The sequence below is a fragment of the Oncorhynchus nerka genome, linkage group LG4, assembly GCF_034236695.1.
Source record: "Oncorhynchus nerka isolate Pitt River linkage group LG4, Oner_Uvic_2.0, whole genome shotgun sequence".
NCBI lineage: Eukaryota > Metazoa > Chordata > Actinopteri > Salmoniformes > Salmonidae > Oncorhynchus > Oncorhynchus nerka.
Genome location: NC_088399.1, coordinates 46,907,655 through 46,929,011, shown reverse-complemented (window position 1 = coordinate 46,929,011; position 21,357 = coordinate 46,907,655). Strand labels below are relative to the sequence as shown.

The following is a 21,357-nucleotide window of genomic DNA, read 5'->3' as shown; positions in this document are numbered from 1 at the left end:
AAGGACTACTTTTTTTTAGGGTGAACAATGTTGCTGAGCCCACAAAGTGGAAAATATTCTTGGGAAAAAAGCTTTATGATACGATTTCCAGCCTTTGGGGTTAACTCAGCTTTCCAAGGCATTGGTTGTTCAGTGGTAGAATTCTCGCCTGCCACGCGGGAGGCCCGGGTTCGATTCCCGGCCAATGCAAGAAGATTTGAACATGTAATTTCGACAAGTATCCAAACCCTTGAGGAGGAAATCTGTGTTAGATTGCCAGGCCAACAGAAGTCTCTGGTCTTTGGTCGAATTCTCAACGGACTCTTGAAAAATATGACTTTGCTTTCATTTACAGTTTGGACATTTACTCATTCTCAGTAGACTTTGGTGAATCCATTGCAGACTTCCAGCGTGTGAGGTGATTTACTTTGTGCAAGGCTTTAGTTGTTAAATGGGAAAGAGTAACCAACTTGTCAGTGACAACTGTCTTGAGTTTGGCATTTGTGACAATGTCCTGGGATTTCCCACAAACGCCTCACCTTCTAACTAGTATTGTGTGGCTTGTGAGCGGTATAGAGCAGAATCGACTACATGTACGTGTTTGTGAGAGTCTCAGCTTTCCATAAAGGGGTCATAGTAGTTCCTAGCTCCAACCATTCAGTCTCTACAGATATTTTTGTTAGAAGGGTTTAAGCCCAACACTCCAAACTTAGGGTTAGTACCAATGCTCCACGTTTTTTCAAAGGTCCAACCCACCTGCTCCTCGTTAGTATAGTGGTGAGTATCCCCGCCTGTCACGCGGGAGACCGGGGTTCAATTCCCGACGGGGAGAAAGGACTACTTTTTTTTAGGGTGAACAATGTTGCTGAGCCCACAAAGTGGAAAATATTCTTGGGAAAAAAGCTTTATGATACGATTTCCAGCCTTTGGGGTTAACTCAGCTTTCCAAGGCATTGGTTGTTCAGTGGTAGAATTCTCGCCTGCCACGCGGGAGGCCCGGGTTCGATTCCCGGCCAATGCAAGAAGATTTGAACATGTAATTTCGACAAGTATCCAAACCCTTGAGGAGGAAATCTGTGTTAGATTGCCAGGCCAACAGAAGTCTCTGGTCTTTGGTCGAATTCTCAACGGACTCTTGAAAAATATGACTTTGCTTTCATTTACAGTTTGGACATTTACTCATTCTCAGTAGACTTTGGTGAATCCATTGCAGACTTCCAGCGTGTGAGGTGATTTACTTTGTGCAAGGCTTTAGTTGTTAAATGGGAAAGAGTAACCAACTTGTCAGTGACAACTGTCTTGAGTTTGGCATTTGTGACAATGTCCTGGGATTTCCCACAAACGCCTCACCTTCTAACTAGTATTGTGTGGCTTGTGAGCGGTATAGAGCAGAATCGACTACATGTACGTGTTTGTGAGAGTCTCAGCTTTCCATAAAGGGGTCATAGTAGTTCCTAGCTCCAACCATTCAGTCTCTACAGATATTTTTGTTAGAAGGGTTTAAGCCCAACACTCCAAACTTAGGGTTAGTACCAATGCTCCACGTTTTTTCAAAGGTCCAACCCACCTGCTCCTCGTTAGTATAGTGGTGAGTATCCCCGCCTGTCACGCGGGAGACCGGGGTTCAATTCCCCGACGGGGAGAAAGGACTACTTTTTTTTAGGGTGAACAATGTTGCTGAGCCCACAAAGTGGAAAATATTCTTGGGAAAAAAGCTTTATGATACGATTTCCAGCCTTTGGGGTTAACTCAGCTTTCCAAGGCATTGGTTGTTCAGTGGTAGAATTCTCGCCTGCCACGCGGGAGGCCCGGGTTCGATTCCCGGCCAATGCAAGAAGATTTGAACATGTAATTTCGACAAGTATCCAAACCCTTGAGGAGGAAATCTGTGTTAGATTGCCAGGCCAACAGAAGTCTCTGGTCTTTGGTCGAATTCTCAACGGACTCTTGAAAAATATGACTTTGCTTTCATTTACAGTTTGGACATTTACTCATTCTCAGTAGACTTTGGTGAATCCATTGCAGACTTCCAGCGTGTGAGGTGATTTACTTTGTGCAAGGCTTTAGTTGTTAAATGGGAAAGAGTAACCAACTTGTCAGTGACAACTGTCTTGAGTTTGGCATTTGTGACAATGTCCTGGGATTTCCCACAAACGCCTCACCTTCTAACTAGTATTGTGTGGCTTGTGAGCGGTATAGAGCAGAATCGACTACATGTACGTGTTTGTGAGAGTCTCAGCTTTCCATAAAGGGGTCATAGTAGTTCCTAGCTCCAACCATTCAGTCTCTACAGATATTTTTGTTAGAAGGGTTTAAGCCCAACACTCCAAACTTAGGGTTAGTACCAATGCTCCACGTTTTTTCAAAGGTCCAACCCACCTGCTCCTCGTTAGTATAGTGGTGAGTATCCCCGCCTGTCACGCGGGAGACCGGGGTTCAATTCCCCGACGGGGAGAAAGGACTACTTTTTTTTAGGGTGAACAATGTTGCTGAGCCCACAAAGTGGAAAATATTCTTGGGAAAAAAATTTATGATACGATTTCCAGCCTTTGGGGTTAACTCAGCTTTCCAAGGCATTGGTTGTTCAGTGGTAGAATTCTCGCCTGCCACGCGGGAGGCCCGGGTTCGATTCCCGGCCAATGCAAGAAGATTTGAACATGTAATTTCGACAAGTATCCAAACCCTTGAGGAGGAAATCTGTGTTAGATTGCCAGGCCAACAGAAGTCTCTGGTCTTTGGTCGAATTCTCAACGGACTCTTGAAAAATATGACTTTGCTTTCATTTACAGTTTGGACATTTACTCATTCTCAGTAGACTTTGGTGAATCCATTGCAGACTTCCAGCGTGTGAGGTGATTTACTTTGTGCAAGGCTTTAGTTGTTAAATGGGAAAGAGTAACCAACTTGTCAGTGACAACTGTCTTGAGTTTGGCATTTGTGACAATGTCCTGGGATTTCCCACAAACGCCTCACCTTCTAACTAGTATTGTGTGGCTTGTGAGCGGTATAGAGCAGAATCGACTACATGTACGTGTTTGTGAGAGTCTCAGCTTTCCATAAAGGGGTCATAGTAGTTCCTAGCTCCAACCATTCAGTCTCTACAGATATTTTTGTTAGAAGGGTTTAAGCCCAACACTCCAAACTTAGGGTTAGTACCAATGCTCCACGTTTTTTCAAAGGTCCAACCCACCTGCTCCTCGTTAGTATAGTGGTGAGTATCCCCCGCCTGTCACGCGGGAGACCGGGGTTCAATTCCCCGACGGGGAGAAAGGACTACTTTTTTTTAGGGTGAACAATGTTGCTGAGCCCACAAAGTGGAAAATATTCTTGGGAAAAAAATTTATGATACGATTTCCAGCCTTTGGGGTTAACTCAGCTTTCCAAGGCATTGGTTGTTCAGTGGTAGAATTCTCGCCTGCCACGCGGGAGGCCCGGGTTCGATTCCCGGCCAATGCAAGAAGATTTGAACATGTAATTTCGACAAGTATCCAAACCCTTGAGGAGGAAATCTGTGTTAGATTGCCAGGCCAACAGAAGTCTCTGGTCTTTGGTCGAATTCTCAACGGACTCTTGAAAAATATGACTTTGCTTTCATTTACAGTTTGGACATTTACTCATTCTCAGTAGACTTTGGTGAATCCATTGCAGACTTCCAGCGTGTGAGGTGATTTACTTTGTGCAAGGCTTTAGTTGTTAAATGGGAAAGAGTAACCAACTTGTCAGTGACAACTGTCTTGAGTTTGGCATTTGTGACAATGTCCTGGGATTTCCCACAAACGCCTCACCTTCTAACTAGTATTGTGTGGCTTGTGAGCGGTATAGAGCAGAATCGACTACATGTACGTGTTTGTGAGAGTCTCAGCTTTCCATAAAGGGGTCATAGTAGTTCCTAGCTCCAACCATTCAGTCTCTACAGATATTTTTGTTAGAAGGGTTTAAGCCCAACACTCCAAACTTAGGGTTAGTACCAATGCTCCACGTTTTTTCAAAGGTCCAACCCACCTGCTCCTCGTTAGTATAGTGGTGAGTATCCCCGCCTGTCACGCGGGAGACCGGGGTTCAATTCCCCGACGGGGAGAAAGGACTACTTTTTTTTAGGGTGAACAATGTGCGTGAGCCCACAAAGTGGAAAATATTCTTGGGAAAAAGCTTTATGATACGATTTCCAGCCTTTGGGGTTAACTCAGCTTTCCAAGGCATTGGTTGTTCAGTGGTAGAATTCTCGCCTGCCACGCGGGAGGCCCGGGTTCGATTCCCGGCCAATGCAAGAAGATTTGAACATGTAATTTCGACAAGTATCCAAACCCTTGAGGAGGAAATCTGTGTTAGATTGCCAGGCCAACAGAAGTCTCTGGTCTTTGGTCGAATTCTCAACGGACTCTTGAAAAATATGACTTTGCTTTCATTTACAGTTTGGACATTTACTCATTCTCAGTAGACTTTGGTGAATCCATTGCAGACTTCCAGCGTGTGAGGTGATTTACTTTGTGCAAGGCTTTAGTTGTTAAATGGGAAAGAGTAACCAACTTGTCAGTGACAACTGTCTTGAGTTTGGCATTTGTGACAATGTCCTGGGATTTCCCACAAACGCCTCACCTTCTAACTAGTATTGTGTGGCTTGTGAGCGGTATAGAGCAGAATCGACTACATGTACGTGTTTGTGAGAGTCTCAGCTTTCCATAAAGGGGTCATAGTAGTTCCTAGCTCCAACCATTCAGTCTCTACAGATATTTTTGTTAGAAGGGTTTAAGCCCAACACTCCAAACTTAGGGTTAGTACCAATGCTCCACGTTTTTTCAAAGGTCCAACCCACCTGCTCCTCGTTAGTATAGTGGTGAGTATCCCCGCCTGTCACGCGGGAGACCGGGGTTCAATTCCCCGACGGGGAGAAAGGACTACTTTTTTTAGGGTGAACAATGTTGCTGAGCCCACAAAGTGGAAAATATTCTTGGGAAAAAAGCTTTATGATACGATTTCCAGCCTTTGGGGTTAACTCAGCTTTCCAAGGCATTGGTTGTTCAGTGGTAGAATTCTCGCCTGCCACGCGGGAGGCCCGGGTTCGATTCCCGGCCAATGCAAGAAGATTTGAACATGTAATTTCGACAAGTATCCAAACCCTTGAGGAGGAAATCTGTGTTAGATTGCCAGGCCAACAGAAGTCTCTGGTCTTTGGTCGAATTCTCAACGGACTCTTGAAAAATATGACTTTGCTTTCATTTACAGTTTGGACATTTACTCATTCTCAGTAGACTTTGGTGAATCCATTGCAGACTTCCAGCGTGTGAGGTGATTTACTTTGTGCAAGGCTTTAGTTGTTAAATGGGAAAGAGTAACCAACTTGTCAGTGACAACTGTCTTGAGTTTGGCATTTGTGACAATGTCCTGGGATTTCCCACAAACGCCTCACCTTCTAACTAGTATTGTGTGGCTTGTGAGCGGTATAGAGCAGAATCGACTACATGTACGTGTTTGTGAGAGTCTCAGCTTTCCATAAAGGGGTCATAGTAGTTCCTAGCTCCAACCATTCAGTCTCTACAGATATTTTTGTTAGAAGGGTTTAAGCCCAACACTCCAAACTTAGGGTTAGTACCAATGCTCCACGTTTTTTCAAAGGTCCAACCCACCTGCTCCTCGTTAGTATAGTGGTGAGTATCCCCGCCTGTCACGCGGGAGACCGGGGTTCAATTCCCCGACGGGGAGAAAGGACTACTTTTTTTAGGGTGAACAATGTTGCTGAGCCCACAAAGTGGAAAATATTCTTGGGAAAAAAGCTTTATGATACGATTTCCAGCCTTTGGGGTTAACTCAGCTTTCCAAGGCATTGGTTGTTCAGTGGTAGAATTCTCGCCTGCCACGCGGGAGGCCCGGGTTCGATTCCCGGCCAATGCAAGAAGATTTGAACATGTAATTTCGACAAGTATCCAAACCCTTGAGGAGGAAATCTGTGTTAGATTGCCAGGCCAACAGAAGTCTCTGGTCTTTGGTCGAATTCTCAACGGACTCTTGAAAAATATGACTTTGCTTTCATTTACAGTTTGGACATTTACTCATTCTCAGTAGACTTTGGTGAATCCATTGCAGACTTCCAGCGTGTGAGGTGATTTACTTTGTGCAAGGCTTTAGTTGTTAAATGGGAAAGAGTAACCAACTTGTCAGTGACAACTGTCTTGAGTTTGGCATTTGTGACAATGTCCTGGGATTTCCCACAAACGCCTCACCTTCTAACTAGTATTGTGTGGCTTGTGAGCGGTATAGAGCAGAATCGACTACATGTACGTGTTTGTGAGAGTCTCAGCTTTCCATAAAGGGGTCATAGTAGTTCCTAGCTCCAACCATTCAGTCTCTACAGATATTTTTGTTAGAAGGGTTTAAGCCCAACACTCCAAACTTAGGGTTAGTACCAATGCTCCACGTTTTTTCAAAGGTCCAACCCACCTGCTCCTCGTTAGTATAGTGGTGAGTATCCCCGCCTGTCACGCGGGAGACCGGGGTTCAATTCCCCGACGGGGAGAAAGGACTACTTTTTTTTAGGGTGAACAATGTTGCTGAGCCCACAAAGTGGAAAATATTCTTGGGAAAAAAATTTATGATACGATTTCCAGCCTTTGGGGTTAACTCAGCTTTCCAAGGCATTGGTTGTTCAGTGGTAGAATTCTCGCCTGCCACGCGGGAGGCCCGGGTTCGATTCCCGGCCAATGCAAGAAGATTTGAACATGTAATTTCGACAAGTATCCAAACCCTTGAGGAGGAAATCTGTGTTAGATTGCCAGGCCAACAGAAGTCTCTGGTCTTTGGTCGAATTCTCAACGGACTCTTGAAAAATATGACTTTGCTTTCATTTACAGTTTGGACATTTACTCATTCTCAGTAGACTTTGGTGAATCCATTGCAGACTTCCAGCGTGTGAGGTGATTTACTTTGTGCAAGGCTTTAGTTGTTAAATGGGAAAGAGTAACCAACTTGTCAGTGACAACTGTCTTGAGTTTGGCATTTGTGACAATGTCCTGGGATTTCCCACAAACGCCTCACCTTCTAACTAGTATTGTGTGGCTTGTGAGCGGTATAGAGCAGAATCGACTACATGTACGTGTTTGTGAGAGTCTCAGCTTTCCATAAAGGGGTCATAGTAGTTCCTAGCTCCAACCATTCAGTCTCTACAGATATTTTTGTTAGAAGGGTTTAAGCCCAACACTCCAAACTTAGGGTTAGTACCAATGCTCCACGTTTTTTCAAAGGTCCAACCCACCTGCTCCTCGTTAGTATAGTGGTGAGTATCCCCGCCTGTCACGCGGGAGACCGGGGTTCAATTCCCCGACGGGGAGAAAGGACTACTTTTTTTTAGGGTGAACAATGTTGCTGAGCCCACAAAGTGGAAAATATTCTTGGGAAAAAAGCTTTATGATACGATTTCCAGCCTTTGGGGTTAACTCAGCTTTCCAAGGCATTGGTTGTTCAGTGGTAGAATTCTCGCCTGCCACGCGGGAGGCCCGGGTTCGATTCCCGGCCAATGCAAGAAGATTTGAACATGTAATTTCGACAAGTATCCAAACCCTTGAGGAGGAAATCTGTGTTAGATTGCCAGGCCAACAGAAGTCTCTGGTCTTTGGTCGAATTCTCAACGGACTCTTGAAAAATATGACTTTGCTTTCATTTACAGTTTGGACATTTACTCATTCTCAGTAGACTTTGGTGAATCCATTGCAGACTTCCAGCGTGTGAGGTGATTTACTTTGTGCAAGGCTTTAGTTGTTAAATGGGAAAGAGTAACCAACTTGTCAGTGACAACTGTCTTGAGTTTGGCATTTGTGACAATGTCCTGGGATTTCCCACAAACGCCTCACCTTCTAACTAGTATTGTGTGGCTTGTGAGCGGTATAGAGCAGAATCGACTACATGTACGTGTTTGTGAGAGTCTCAGCTTTCCATAAAGGGGTCATAGTAGTTCCTAGCTCCAACCATTCAGTCTCTACAGATATTTTTGTTAGAAGGGTTTAAGCCCAACACTCCAAACTTAGGGTTAGTACCAATGCTCCACGTTTTTTCAAAGGTCCAACCCACCTGCTCCTCGTTAGTATAGTGGTGAGTATCCCCGCCTGTCACGCGGGAGACCGGGGTTCAATTCCCCGACGGGGAGAAAGGACTACTTTTTTTTAGGGTGAACAATGTCGCTGAGCCCACAAAGTGGAAAATATTCTTGGGAAAAAAGCTTTATGATACGATTTCCAGCCTTTGGGGTTAACTCAGCTTTCCAAGGCATTGGTTGTTCAGTGGTAGAATTCTCGCCTGCCACGCGGGAGGCCCGGGTTCGATTCCCGGCCAATGCAAGAAGATTTGAACATGTAATTTCGACAAGTATCCAAACCCCCGAGGAGGAAATCTGTGTTAGATTGCCAGGCCAACAGAAGTCTCTGGTCTTTGGTCGAATTCTCAACGGACTCTTGAAAAATATGACTTTGCTTTCATTTACAGTTTGGACATTTACTCATTCTCAGTAGACTTTGGTGAATCCATTGCAGACTTCCAGCGTGTGAGGTGATTTACTTTGTGCAAGGCTTTAGTTGTTAAATGGGAAAGAGTAACCAACTTGTCAGTGACAACTGTCTTGAGTTTGGCATTTGTGACAATGTCCTGGGATTTCCCACAAACGCCTCACCTTCTAACTAGTATTGTGTGGCTTGTGAGCGGTATAGAGCAGAATCGACTACATGTACGTGTTTGTGAGAGTCTCAGCTTTCCATAAAGGGGTCATAGTAGTTCCTAGCTCCAACCATTCAGTCTCTACAGATATTTTTGTTAGAAGGGTTTAAGCCCAACACTCCAAACTTAGGGTTAGTACCAATGCTCCACGTTTTTTCAAAGGTCCAACCCACCTGCTCCTCGTTAGTATAGTGGTGAGTATCCCCGCCTGTCACGCGGGAGACAGGGGTTCAATTCCCCGACGGGGAGAAAGGACTACTTTTTTTTAGGGTGAACAATGTCGCTGAGCCCACAAAGTGGAAAATATTCTTGGGAAAAAAATTTATGATACGATTTCCAGCCTTTGGGGTTAACTCAGCTTTCCAAGGCATTGGTTGTTCAGTGGTAGAATTCTCGCCTGCCACGCGGGAGGCCCGGGTTCGATTCCCGGCCAATGCAAGAAGATTTGAACATGTAATTTCGACAAGTATCCAAACCCCTGAGGAGGAAATCTGTGTTAGATTGCCAGGCCAACAGAAGTCTCTGGTCGAATTCTCAACGGACTCTTGAAAAATATGACTTTGCTTTCATTTACAGTTTGGACATTTACTCATTCTCAGTAGACTTTGGTGAATCCATTGCAGACTTCCAGCGTGTGAGGTGATTTACTTTGTGCAAGGCTTTAGTTGTTAAATGGGAAAGAGTAACCAACTTGTCAGTGACAACTGTCTTGAGTTTGGCATTTGTGACAATGTCCTGGGATTTCCCACAAACGCCTCACCTTCTAACTAGTATTGTGTGGCTTGTGAGCGGTATAGAGCAGAATCGACTACATGTACGTGTTTGTGAGAGTCTCAGCTTTCCATAAAGGGGTCATAGTAGTTCCTAGCTCCAACCATTCAGTCTCTACAGATATTTTTGTTAGAAGGGTTTAAGCCCAACACTCCAAACTTAGGGTTAGTACCAATGCTCCACGTTTTTTCAAAGGTCCAACCCACCTGCTCCTCGTTAGTATAGTGGTGAGTATCCCCGCCTGTCACGCGGGAGACCGGGGTTCAATTCCCCGACGGGGAGAAAGGACTACTTTTTTTTAGGGTGAACAATGTTGCTGAGCCCACAAAGTGGAAAATATTCTTGGGAAAAAAGCTTTATGATACGATTTCCAGCCTTTGGGGTTAACTCAGCTTTCCAAGGCATTGGTTGTTCAGTGGTAGAATTCTCGCCTGCCACGCGGGAGGCCCGGGTTCGATTCCCGGCCAATGCAAGAAGATTTGAACATGTAATTTCGACAAGTATCCAAACCCTTGAGGAGGAAATCTGTGTTAGATTGCCAGGCCAACAGAAGTCTCTGGTCTTTGGTCGAATTCTCAACGGACTCTTGAAAAATATGACTTTGCTTTCATTTACAGTTTGGACATTTACTCATTCTCAGTAGACTTTGGTGAATCCATTGCAGACTTCCAGCGTGTGAGGTGATTTACTTTGTGCAAGGCTTTAGTTGTTAAATGGGAAAGAGTAACCAACTTGTCAGTGACAACTGTCTTGAGTTTGGCATTTGTGACAATGTCCTGGGATTTCCCACAAACGCCTCACCTTCTAACTAGTATTGTGTGGCTTGTGAGCGGTATAGAGCAGAATCGACTACATGTACGTGTTTGTGAGAGTCTCAGCTTTCCATAAAGGGGTCATAGTAGTTCCTAGCTCCAACCATTCAGTCTCTACAGATATTTTTGTTAGAAGGGTTTAAGCCCAACACTCCAAACTTAGGGTTAGTACCAATGCTCCACGTTTTTTCAAAGGTCCAACCCACCTGCTCCTCGTTAGTATAGTGGTGAGTATCCCCGCCTGTCACGCGGGAGACCGGGGTTCAATTCCCCGACGGGGAGAAAGGACTACTTTTTTTTAGGGTGAACAATGTTGCTGAGCCCACAAAGTGGAAAATATTCTTGGGAAAAAAGCTTTATGATACGATTTCCAGCCTTTGGGGTTAACTCAGCTTTCCAAGGCATTGGTTGTTCAGTGGTAGAATTCTCGCCTGCCACGCGGGAGGCCCGGGTTCGATTCCCGGCCAATGCAAGAAGATTTGAACATGTAATTTCGACAAGTATCCAAACCCTTGAGGAGGAAATCTGTGTTAGATTGCCAGGCCAACAGAAGTCTCTGGTCTTTGGTCGAATTCTCAACGGACTCTTGAAAAATATGACTTTGCTTTCATTTACAGTTTGGACATTTACTCATTCTCAGTAGACTTTGGTGAATCCATTGCAGACTTCCAGCGTGTGAGGTGATTTACTTTGTGCAAGGCTTTAGTTGTTAAATGGGAAAGAGTAACCAACTTGTCAGTGACAACTGTCTTGAGTTTGGCATTTGTGACAATGTCCTGGGATTTCCCACAAACGCCTCACCTTCTAACTAGTATTGTGTGGCTTGTGAGCGGTATAGAGCAGAATCGACTACATGTACGTGTTTGTGAGAGTCTCAGCTTTCCATAAAGGGGTCATAGTAGTTCCTAGCTCCAACCATTCAGTCTCTACAGATATTTTTGTTAGAAGGGTTTAAGCCCAACACTCCAAACTTAGGGTTAGTACCAATGCTCCACGTTTTTCAAAGGTCCAACCCACCTGCTCCTCGTTAGTATAGTGGTGAGTATCCCCGCCTGTCACGCGGGAGACCGGGGTTCAATTCCCGACGGGGAGAAAGGACTACTTTTTTTTAGGGTGAACAATGTTGCTGAGCCCACAAAGTGGAAAATATTCTTGGGAAAAAAGCTTTATGATACGATTTCCAGCCTTTGGGGTTAACTCAGCTTTCCAAGGCATTGGTTGTTCAGTGGTAGAATTCTCGCCTGCCACGCGGGAGGCCCGGGTTCGATTCCCGGCCAATGCAAGAAGATTTGAACATGTAATTTCGACAAGTATCCAAACCCCTGAGGAGGAAATCTGTGTTAGATTGCCAGGCCAACAGAAGTCTCTGGTCTTTGGTCGAATTCTCAACGGACTCTTGAAAAATATGACTTTGCTTTCATTTACAGTTTGGACATTTACTCATTCTCAGTAGACTTTGGTGAATCCATTGCAGACTTCCAGCGTGTGAGGTGATTTACTTTGTGCAAGGCTTTAGTTGTTAAATGGGAAAGAGTAACCAACTTGTCAGTGACAACTGTCTTGAGTTTGGCATTTGTGACAATGTCCTGGGATTTCCCACAAACGCCTCACCTTCTAACTAGTATTGTGTGGCTTGTGAGCGGTATAGAGCAGAATCGACTACATGTACGTGTTTGTGAGAGTCTCAGCTTTCCATAAAGGGGTCATAGTAGTTCCTAGCTCCAACCATTCAGTCTCTACAGATATTTTTGTTAGAAGGGTTTAAGCCCAACACTCCAAACTTAGGGTTAGTACCAATGCTCCACGTTTTTTCAAAGGTCCAACCCACCTGCTCCTCGTTAGTATAGTGGTGAGTATCCCCGCCTGTCACGCGGGAGACGGGGTTCAATTCCCCGACGGGGAGAAAGGACTACTTTTTTTAGGGTGAACAATGTTGCTGAGCCCACAAAGTGGAAAATATTCTTGGGAAAAAAGCTTTATGATACGATTTCCAGCCTTTGGGGTTAACTCAGCTTTCCAAGGCATTGGTTGTTCAGTGGTAGAATTCTCGCCTGCCACGCGGGAGGCCCGGGTTCGATTCCCGGCCAATGCAAGAAGATTTGAACATGTAATTTCGACAAGTATCCAAACCCTTGAGGAGGAAATCTGTGTTAGATTGCCAGGCCAACAGAAGTCTCTGGTCTTTGGTCGAATTCTCAACGGACTCTTGAAAAATATGACTTTGCTTTCATTTACAGTTTGGACATTTACTCATTCTCAGTAGACTTTGGTGAATCCATTGCAGACTTCCAGCGTGTGAGGTGATTTACTTTGTGCAAGGCTTTAGTTGTTAAATGGGAAAGAGTAACCAACTTGTCAGTGACAACTGTCTTGAGTTTGGCATTTGTGACAATGTCCTGGGATTTCCCACAAACGCCTCACCTTCTAACTAGTATTGTGTGGCTTGTGAGCGGTATAGAGCAGAATCGACTACATGTACGTGTTTGTGAGAGTCTCAGCTTTCCATAAAGGGGTCATAGTAGTTCCTAGCTCCAACCATTCAGTCTCTACAGATATTTTTGTTAGAAGGGTTTAAGCCCAACACTCCAAACTTAGGGTTAGTACCAATGCTCCACGTTTTTTCAAAGGTCCAACCCACCTGCTCCTCGTTAGTATAGTGGTGAGTATCCCCGCCTGTCACGCGGGAGACCGGGGTTCAATTCCCCGACGGGGAGAAAGGATACTTTTTTTTAGGGTGAACAATGTTGCTGAGCCCACAAAGTGGAAAATATTCTTGGGAAAAAAGCTTTATGATACGATTTCCAGCCTTTGGGGTTAACTCAGCTTTCCAAGGCATTGGTTGTTCAGTGGTAGAATTCTCGCCTGCCACGCGGGAGGCCCGGGTTCGATTCCCGGCCAATGCAAGAAGATTTGAACATGTAATTTCGACAAGTATCCAAACCCCTGAGGAGGAAATCTGTGTTAGATTGCCAGGCCAACAGAAGTCTCTGGTCTTTGGTCGAATTCTCAACGGACTCTTGAAAAATATGACTTTGCTTTCATTTACAGTTTGGACATTTACTCATTCTCAGTAGACTTTGGTGAATCCATTGCAGACTTCCAGCGTGTGAGGTGATTTACTTTGTGCAAGGCTTTAGTTGTTAAATGGGAAAGAGTAACCAACTTGTCAGTGACAACTGTCTTGAGTTTGGCATTTGTGACAATGTCCTGGGATTTCCCACAAACGCCTCACCTTCTAACTAGTATTGTGTGGCTTGTGAGCGGTATAGAGCAGAATCGACTACATGTACGTGTTTGTGAGAGTCTCAGCTTTCCATAAAGGGGTCATAGTAGTTCCTAGCTCCAACCATTCAGTCTCTACAGATATTTTTGTTAGAAGGGTTTAAGCCCAACACTCCAAACTTAGGGTTAGTACCAATGCTCCACGTTTTTCAAAGGTCCAACCCACCTGCTCCTCGTTAGTATAGTGGTGAGTATCCCCGCCTGTCACGCGGGAGACCGGGGTTCAATTCCCCGACGGGGAGAAAGGACTACTTTTTTTTAGGGTGAACAATGTCGCTGAGCCCACAAAGTGGAAAATATTCTTGGGAAAAAAGCTTTATGATACGATTTCCAGCCTTTGGGGTTAACTCAGCTTTCCAAGGCATTGGTTGTTCAGTGGTAGAATTCTCGCCTGCCACGCGGGAGGCCCGGGTTCGATTCCCGGCCAATGCAAGAAGATCATAAATTTGAACATGTAATTTCGACAAGTATCCAAACCCCTGAGGAGGAAATCTGTGTTAGATTGCCAGGCCAACAGAAGTCTCTGGTCTTTGGTCGAATTCTCAACGGACTCTTGAAAAATATGACTTTGCTTTCATTTACAGTTTGGACATTTACTCATTCTCAGTAGACTTTGGTGAATCCATTGCAGACTTCCAGCGTGTGAGGTGATTTACTTTGTGCAAGGCTTTAGTTGTTAAATGGGAAAGAGTAACCAACTTGTCAGTGACAACTGTCTTGAGTTTGGCATTTGTGACAATGTCCTGGGATTTCCCACAAACGCCTCACCTTCTAACTAGTATTGTGTGGCTTGTGAGCGGTATAGAGCAGAATCGACTACATGTACGTGTTTGTGAGAGTCTCAGCTTTCCATAAAGGGGTCATAGTAGTTCCTAGCTCCAACCATTCAGTCTCTACAGATATTTTTGTTAGAAGGGTTTAAGCCCAACACTCCAAACTTAGGGTTAGTACCAATGCTCCACGTTTTTTCAAAGGTCCAACCCACCTGCTCCTCGTTAGTATAGTGGTGAGTATCCCCGCCTGTCACGGGAGACCGGGTTCAATTCCCCGACGGGGAGAAAGGACTACTTTTTTTTAGGGTGAACAATGTTGCTGAGCCCACAAAGTGGAAAATATTCTTGGGAAAAAAATTTATGATACGATTTCCAGCCTTTGGGGTTAACTCAGCTTTCCAAGGCATTGGTTGTTCAGTGGTAGAATTCTCGCCTGCCACGCGGGAGGCCCGGGTTCGATTCCCGGCCAATGCAAGAAGATTTGAACATGTAATTTCGACAAGTATCCAAACCCTTGAGGAGGAAATCTGTGTTAGATTGCCAGGCCAACAGAAGTCTCTGGTCTTTGGTCGAATTCTCAACGGACTCTTGAAAAATATGACTTTGCTTTCATTTACAGTTTGGACATTTACTCATTCTCAGTAGACTTTGGTGAATCCATTGCAGACTTCCAGCGTGTGAGGTGATTTACTTTGTGCAAGGCTTTAGTTGTTAAATGGGAAAGAGTAACCAACTTGTCAGTGACAACTGTCTTGAGTTTGGCATTTGTGACAATGTCCTGGGATTTCCCACAAACGCCTCACCTTCTAACTAGTATTGTGTGGCTTGTGAGCGGTATAGAGCAGAATCGACTACATGTACGTGTTTGTGAGAGTCTCAGCTTTCCATAAAGGGGTCATAGTAGTTCCTAGCTCCAACCATTCAGTCTCTACAGATATTTTTGTTAGAAGGGTTTAAGCCCAACACTCCAAACTTAGGTTAGTACCAATGCTCCACGTTTTTTCAAAGGTCTCAACCCACCTGCTCCCGTTAGTATAGTGGTGAGTATCCCGCCTGTCACGCGGGAGACCGGGGTTCAATTCCCCGACGGGGAGAAAGGACTACTTTTTTTTTAGGGTGAACAATGTTGCTGAGCCCACAAAGAGGAAAATATTCTTGGGAAAAAGCTTCTCAATTTATGATACGATTTCCATGGGCTTAAACCCTTCTAACAAAAATATCTGCTGAATTGATGCTATTCATGGAAAGCTGAGACTCTCACAAACAGCTCCGCTCACAAGCCATTTAAAGGTCCACAGGCGTTTGTGAGCGGTAGTTGTCAGAAGCAGAATCATTTAACAACTAAATTACCTACCTCACACACTGGAAGTCTGCAATGGATTCACCAAAGTCTACTGAGAATGAGTAAATGTCCAAACTGTAAATGAAAGCAAAGTCATATTTTTCAAGAGTCAGTTGAGAATTCGACCAAGACCAGAGATTTCTGTTGGCCTGGCAATCTAACACAGATTTCCTCCTCAGGGGTTTGGATACTTGTCGAAATTACATGTTCAAAACTTCTTGTATTGGCCGGGAATCGAACCCGGGCAGGCGAGAATTCTACCACTGAACAACCAATGCATTGGAAAGGTGAGTTAACCCCAAAGGCTGGAAATCGTATCATAAAGCTTTTTTCCAAAGAATATTTTCCACTTTGTGGGCTCAGCAACATTGTTCACCCTAAAAAAAAGCAGTCCTTTCTCCCCGTCGGGGAATTGAATCCCAGTCTCCCTCGTGACAGGCGGGGATACTCACCACTATACTAACGAGGAGCAGGTGGGTTGGACCTTTGAAAAAACGTGGAGCATTGGTACTAACCCTAAGTTTGGAGTGTTGGGCTTAAAGCCTTCTAACAAAAATATATGTAGAGACTGAATTGGTTGGAGCTAGGAACTACTATGACCCCTTTATGGAAAGCTGAGACTTTCACAAACACGTACACGTAGTCGATTCTGCTCTATACCGCTCACAAGCCACACAATACTAGTTGGGTTGAGACCCAGGGTCTCGAGCTTGATGACGAGTTTGGAGGGTACTATGGTGTTAAATGCTGAGCTGTAGTCGATGAATAGCATTCTCACATAGGTACTCCTCTTGTCCAGATGGGTTAGGGTAGTGTGCAGTGTGGTTGAGATTGCATCGTCTGTGGACCTATTTGGGCGGTAAGCAATTTGGAGTGGGTCTAGGGTGTCAGGTATGGTGGAGGTGATATGGTCCTTGACTAGTCTCTCAAAGCACTTCATGATGACGGAAGTGAGTGCTACGGGGCAGTAGTCGTTTAGCTCAGTTACCTTAGCTTTCTTGGGAACAGGGACAATGGTGGCCCTCTTGAAGCATGTGGCAACAGCAGACTGGGATAAGGGTTGATTGAATATGTCCGTAAACACACCAGCCAGCTGGTCTGCGCATGCTCTGAGGACAAGGCTGCGGATGCCGTCTGGGCCTGCAACCTTGCGAGGGTTAACACGTTTAAAGGTTTTACTCACGTCGGCTGCAGTGAAGGAGAGTCCGCATTTTTTGGTTGCGGGCCGTGTCAGTGGCACTGTATTGTCCTCAAAGCGGGCAAAAAAGTTATTTAGTCTGCCTGGGAGCAAGACATCCTGGTCCGTGACAGGGCTGGTTTTCTTTTTGTAATCAGTGATTGACTGTAGACCCTGCCACATACCTCTTGTGTCTGAGCCATTGAATTGCGATTCTACTTTGTCTCTATACTGACGCTTAGCTTGTTTGATTGCCTTGCGGAGGGAATAGCTACACTGTTTTTATTCGGTCAGGTTTCCGGTCACCTTGCCCTGATTAAAAGTAGTAGTTCGCGCTTTCAGTTTCACGCGAATGCTGCCATCAATCCACGGTTTCTGGTTTGGGAATGTTTTAATCGTTGCTATGGGAACGACATCGTCAATGCACTTTCTAATGAACTCGCTCACCGAATCAGCGTATTCGTCAATGTTGTTGTTGGACACAGTGCGGAACATTTCTCAGTCCACGTGATGGAAGCAGTCTTGAAGCGTGGAATCAGATTGGTCGGACCAGCGTTGAACAGACCTGAGTGCGGGAGCTTCTTGTTTTAGATTCTGTCTGTAGGAAGGGAGCAACAAAATGGAGCCGCGGTCAGCTTTTCCGAAAGGAGGGCGGGGGAGGACCTTATATGCGTCGCGGAAGTTAGAATAGCAATGATCCAAGGTTTTACCAGCCCTGGTTGCGCAATCGATATGCTGATACAATTTAGGGAGTCTTGTTTTCAGATTAGCCTTGTTAAAATCCCCAGCTACAATGAGTGCAGCCTCAGGATATGTGGTTTCCAGTTTGCAAAAAGTCAAATAAAGTTCATTCAGAGCCATCGATGTGTCTACTTGGGGGGGAATATATACAGCTGTGATTATAATCGAAGAGAATTCCCTTGGTAGGTAATGCGGTCGACATTTGATTGTGAGGAATTCTAAATCAGGTGAACAGAAGGACTTGAGTTCCTGTATGTTGTTGTGACCACACCACGTCTCGTTAACCATAAGGCATACGCCCCTGCCCCTCTTCTTACCAGAAAGATGTTTGTTTCTATTGGCGCGATGAGTGAAGAAACCAGCTGGCTGCACCGATTCCGTTAGCGTCTCTCGAGTGAGCCATGTTTCCGTGAAGCAAAGAACGTTACAGTCTCTGATGTCCCTCCGGAATGCTCGGATTTCATCAACCTTGTTGTCAAGAGACTGGACATTGGCAAGAAGTATGCTAGGGAGTGGTGTGCGGTGTGCCCTTCTCCGGAGCCTGACCAGAAGACTGCTTCGTTTCCCTCTTTTACGACGTCTTTGTTTTGGGTCGCAGGCTGGGATCCATTCCGTTGTCCTGGGTGAAAGGCAGAACAAAGGATCCTCTTCGGGAAAGTCATATTCCTGGTCGTACTGATGGTGAGTTGACGTTGCTCTTATATTCAGTAGTTCTTCCCGACTGTATGTAATGAAACCTAAGATTACCTGGGGTACCAATGTAAGAAAAAACACGTAAAAAAAAAAAACTGCATAGTTTCCTATGAACGCGAAGCGAGGCGGCCATCTCTGTCGGCGCCGGAAGTCACTAAGTTGGCTGATAGCACAAATTGGCTGATAGCACAAATTGGCTGATAGCACTAACGGTGGTGGTAACTAGGGCTGTGGCGGTTCTGTGCGAGAAATATATATTCCAAACATAGTCTAGGACAGTTGTGGGAAGCCATAGATGCCAAATTAATACAAACACTAGCATCAAAAACTGTTTTAAGCAATGAGCCTGATGCAACAGATCAGAAAGTTTAGCTGAAAATGTTGATAAACTATTAGCCTATTTCTTCACGTTATGAGTGCAGCAATGCCCACAAGGCAGTAGGCTATAACCATGAATATTCCATTCGTGGAAAACACCATTCTCAAAAGTGAGAGCAAATGTGATTATGCATGTAATGCTTTTATTATAAAGGTGCATTTGTATTGCGAAAATTATCTTCCCAAAACTTTAAACTCACACACTGTGTAAGGGGAAAGGGGGATACCTAGTCAATTGTACAACTGAAATATTTCAACTGAAATGTGTCTTCCGCTTTCAACCCAACTTCTCTGAATCAGAGAGGTGCGGGAGGCTGTCATAATTGACATCCACATCTTTGGCGCCAGTTGGGCTCATTGTAAAGCGGATTAATGTGCTTCATTTTTAGAAGTTATTTGTCCACTTTAGTGTTTGATGCAAACCTTATCAAAACATATAGGCCTATGGGCTAGGCTACATGAGGTGTGCAACTATGATTTGAAAAAGTTGCAAAAAAAGACATGCCTTAAACTGGGCATAATTCACAAGTGATAATATATCATTAATAAGTAATAGGCTAATATTGTCACCCATCACACTATTCTTGATTTAAACGTGTCTTTACATATACTAAATAATATATGTGTGAAAATTGATTTGATATAGAATGGACCATTATCATGCACCTGTCTCGAAACAGGGGGGAAAATACATGTAATCATTGCACTTAAATAGCGAATGGAGTACGATTTTCCCGTAGTTCATTTTCATGCCAGCTAGGTAGGCTATACTCCTGTTGTAAAGATAATAAATGTGCTTAATATTAGGAAAGTTAAAGAAAATAATATAGTCGGCCTAGCCTATAGAAAGCTGATGGAATACTCCTCTTTTTAATAGGGGCCATCACTCTGTTTTCTTGCACAATTGCATAGCCTAGAGAAATGTTGCACAACATGAGCTCTGAGGAGAATTCAGCAAGCTAGCTCACTCTCAACTTCGGTTTGGCGGAGGACTAGTTGACTAGGTGGGTATATAGATAACTAGTGAAACATAACTTAAAATATAAAATAACAAGGTTTATTAACAGATCACAACTCATCAGTAGCTTCAAGTCCGGAACTCCTTTCAGACTAAGTGCGCGGTCCTCCAATAACTAGTAAAACGTTTTTGGAACCGTTACTGATAATATTGTTGCTGTTTAGGCCGGCTACTTGCAAATACATTTTTCTATTTTAAAATACAAAATACATGTATTTTGTAGTTTATGTTAATACATTTCTCTATGGTATTTTGCATCTGTATTTTGTCATTGTATTTTTACATTTTTGCCCATCCCTGTTTGTAGACTAATCGGGTGATGTGGCTATCTATGGAAATAGAGTGCCATAGTATGAGTCATAATACCCATAAAACATAGTGGTCAAACGGGGAAATGGTTCCAATCGTTTTTCCAGCATTCATATTTCCCTTGTGGGAATATATAGATGAAAAAAAATGAAATGCTAATTCACTGCTAATGTGGCTATCATGAAGAACTACAAATGCCATGATGATCTGGACTAGACTGCTGAATCGAGGCAAGGCTAAGAATCTCTGGATTAACTATCTAATGTTAGCTAAATGTAGTAATGAATAAATTGACTAAATTTCTTAAAATTGAGAATTCTGTGAACTGTCTTCTGCTGGTTTTAAATTGACACAATACCTGGTTGCAAAGGTGTCACCAAGAGATTATGTGCGGGAGCTTGCAGGGATTTGTAGTTTTGCATGATTTCTACTTTGATGATAATTTTAATTTTCTAATCTTTGAGTAAATAGTGCTGAAAATATTGATAAAAGTCACCTTGTCCTAAAGAGATTTACTTGGCTATCAAATCGTCACTCCAGGGGAAGTTTACACGAAACGAAACACAGCCCTTATTTTAAGTGTTTCTAAAAACCCCTACGGGAAAATTAATGGTGGAAAAACGTTTGGAACCATTTTCGCTTGACCACAAGGTTTTCATGAGTATTATGACACCTCCACTGTGGGGCTCTATTGTCTTTCTGGGCCGGACGTCAGTTAAACTGCAGTAACGAAGCAAGACTGTAGGATCAGTCGAAACCGTGATTCTAGACCGGAACCCTGGCCCCTTGAGGCAACCGTGTTTGTTATTATGTCGCATTCAAAACAACTGGAACTCCGAAAAATACAAGGTCAAATCATGACTTCAGCGATCTTGAGGTCGGAGCTCTAGAAAGAGGCTCGAGTTCCCGAGTTAGAATTCCGACTTGAATGACCGTTCAAATCGAATTTTCCCAGTCGGAGCTCGTTTTTTTCAGAGTTCCTAGTTGTTTTGAACGCACTGAAGTCGGAGATTTTTTTATTCCCAGTTGTTTTGAACGTGGCACCAGAGTGACGTTGCTGGTAGCATACACGTAGCCTAGTAGGATGTGTTCATTGAATATGGCGGCTGTGTTTCAGCCTCACTGTCCTGTACATTTGTAAGAACTTCCTATTTAATCCTTCATTTCATCTTTTATTTTATCGTGAAGAGGTAAGATAATGTGTTGTTCGTAAGGACAAATGGTCAGTATTTTGGTATTCAGAGTATTGTAGAAATAAATCGCTATTTAAGTACATGTTGGCTAGCTATAACTTACCTGTCAGTCATCAAGTAAATCGCGAAGAGGCTATAGCTAGCTATATCCGAAGTTCCTGATACCGGATTTGTAGCTAAGTCTTGTAATAA

At 44.0% G+C, this 21,357-nt stretch overlaps 15 non-coding genes across 15 annotated transcripts; all 15 read left to right on the top strand.

Annotated features, from left to right (window-relative positions):
* The first annotated feature begins 1,550 nt into the window (after positions 1 to 1,550).
* Positions 1,551 to 1,622, top strand: trnad-guc (transfer RNA aspartic acid (anticodon GUC)). Its single transcript has one exon. It is a non-coding gene; the product is annotated as a tRNA-Asp (tRNA).
* Positions 1,623 to 2,362: 740 nt separating this feature from the next.
* Positions 2,363 to 2,434, top strand: trnad-guc (transfer RNA aspartic acid (anticodon GUC)). Its single transcript has one exon. It is a non-coding gene; the product is annotated as a tRNA-Asp (tRNA).
* Positions 2,435 to 3,173: 739 nt separating this feature from the next.
* Positions 3,174 to 3,246, top strand: trnad-guc (transfer RNA aspartic acid (anticodon GUC)). Its single transcript has one exon. It is a non-coding gene; the product is annotated as a tRNA-Asp (tRNA).
* A 739-nt stretch (positions 3,247 to 3,985) lies between these two features.
* Positions 3,986 to 4,057, top strand: trnad-guc (transfer RNA aspartic acid (anticodon GUC)). Its single transcript has one exon. It is a non-coding gene; the product is annotated as a tRNA-Asp (tRNA).
* Positions 4,058 to 4,796: 739 nt separating this feature from the next.
* On the top strand, positions 4,797 to 4,868 carry trnad-guc (transfer RNA aspartic acid (anticodon GUC)). The gene has a single exon. It is a non-coding gene; the product is annotated as a tRNA-Asp (tRNA).
* A 739-nt stretch (positions 4,869 to 5,607) lies between these two features.
* trnad-guc (transfer RNA aspartic acid (anticodon GUC)) lies at positions 5,608 to 5,679 on the top strand. Its single transcript has one exon. It is a non-coding gene; the product is annotated as a tRNA-Asp (tRNA).
* Positions 5,680 to 6,418: 739 nt separating this feature from the next.
* Positions 6,419 to 6,490, top strand: trnad-guc (transfer RNA aspartic acid (anticodon GUC)). The gene has a single exon. It is a non-coding gene; the product is annotated as a tRNA-Asp (tRNA).
* A 739-nt stretch (positions 6,491 to 7,229) lies between these two features.
* trnad-guc (transfer RNA aspartic acid (anticodon GUC)) lies at positions 7,230 to 7,301 on the top strand. The gene has a single exon. It is a non-coding gene; the product is annotated as a tRNA-Asp (tRNA).
* A 740-nt stretch (positions 7,302 to 8,041) lies between these two features.
* trnad-guc (transfer RNA aspartic acid (anticodon GUC)) lies at positions 8,042 to 8,113 on the top strand. The gene has a single exon. It is a non-coding gene; the product is annotated as a tRNA-Asp (tRNA).
* Positions 8,114 to 8,853: 740 nt separating this feature from the next.
* trnad-guc (transfer RNA aspartic acid (anticodon GUC)) lies at positions 8,854 to 8,925 on the top strand. The gene has a single exon. It is a non-coding gene; the product is annotated as a tRNA-Asp (tRNA).
* A 732-nt stretch (positions 8,926 to 9,657) lies between these two features.
* Positions 9,658 to 9,729, top strand: trnad-guc (transfer RNA aspartic acid (anticodon GUC)). The gene has a single exon. It is a non-coding gene; the product is annotated as a tRNA-Asp (tRNA).
* Positions 9,730 to 10,469: 740 nt separating this feature from the next.
* Positions 10,470 to 10,541, top strand: trnad-guc (transfer RNA aspartic acid (anticodon GUC)). The gene has a single exon. It is a non-coding gene; the product is annotated as a tRNA-Asp (tRNA).
* Positions 10,542 to 12,091: 1,550 nt separating this feature from the next.
* trnad-guc (transfer RNA aspartic acid (anticodon GUC)) lies at positions 12,092 to 12,162 on the top strand. The gene has a single exon. It is a non-coding gene; the product is annotated as a tRNA-Asp (tRNA).
* Positions 12,163 to 12,901: 739 nt separating this feature from the next.
* Positions 12,902 to 12,973, top strand: trnad-guc (transfer RNA aspartic acid (anticodon GUC)). The gene has a single exon. It is a non-coding gene; the product is annotated as a tRNA-Asp (tRNA).
* Positions 12,974 to 13,711: 738 nt separating this feature from the next.
* Positions 13,712 to 13,783, top strand: trnad-guc (transfer RNA aspartic acid (anticodon GUC)). The gene has a single exon. It is a non-coding gene; the product is annotated as a tRNA-Asp (tRNA).
* Positions 13,784 to 21,357: the final 7,574 nt, after the last annotated feature.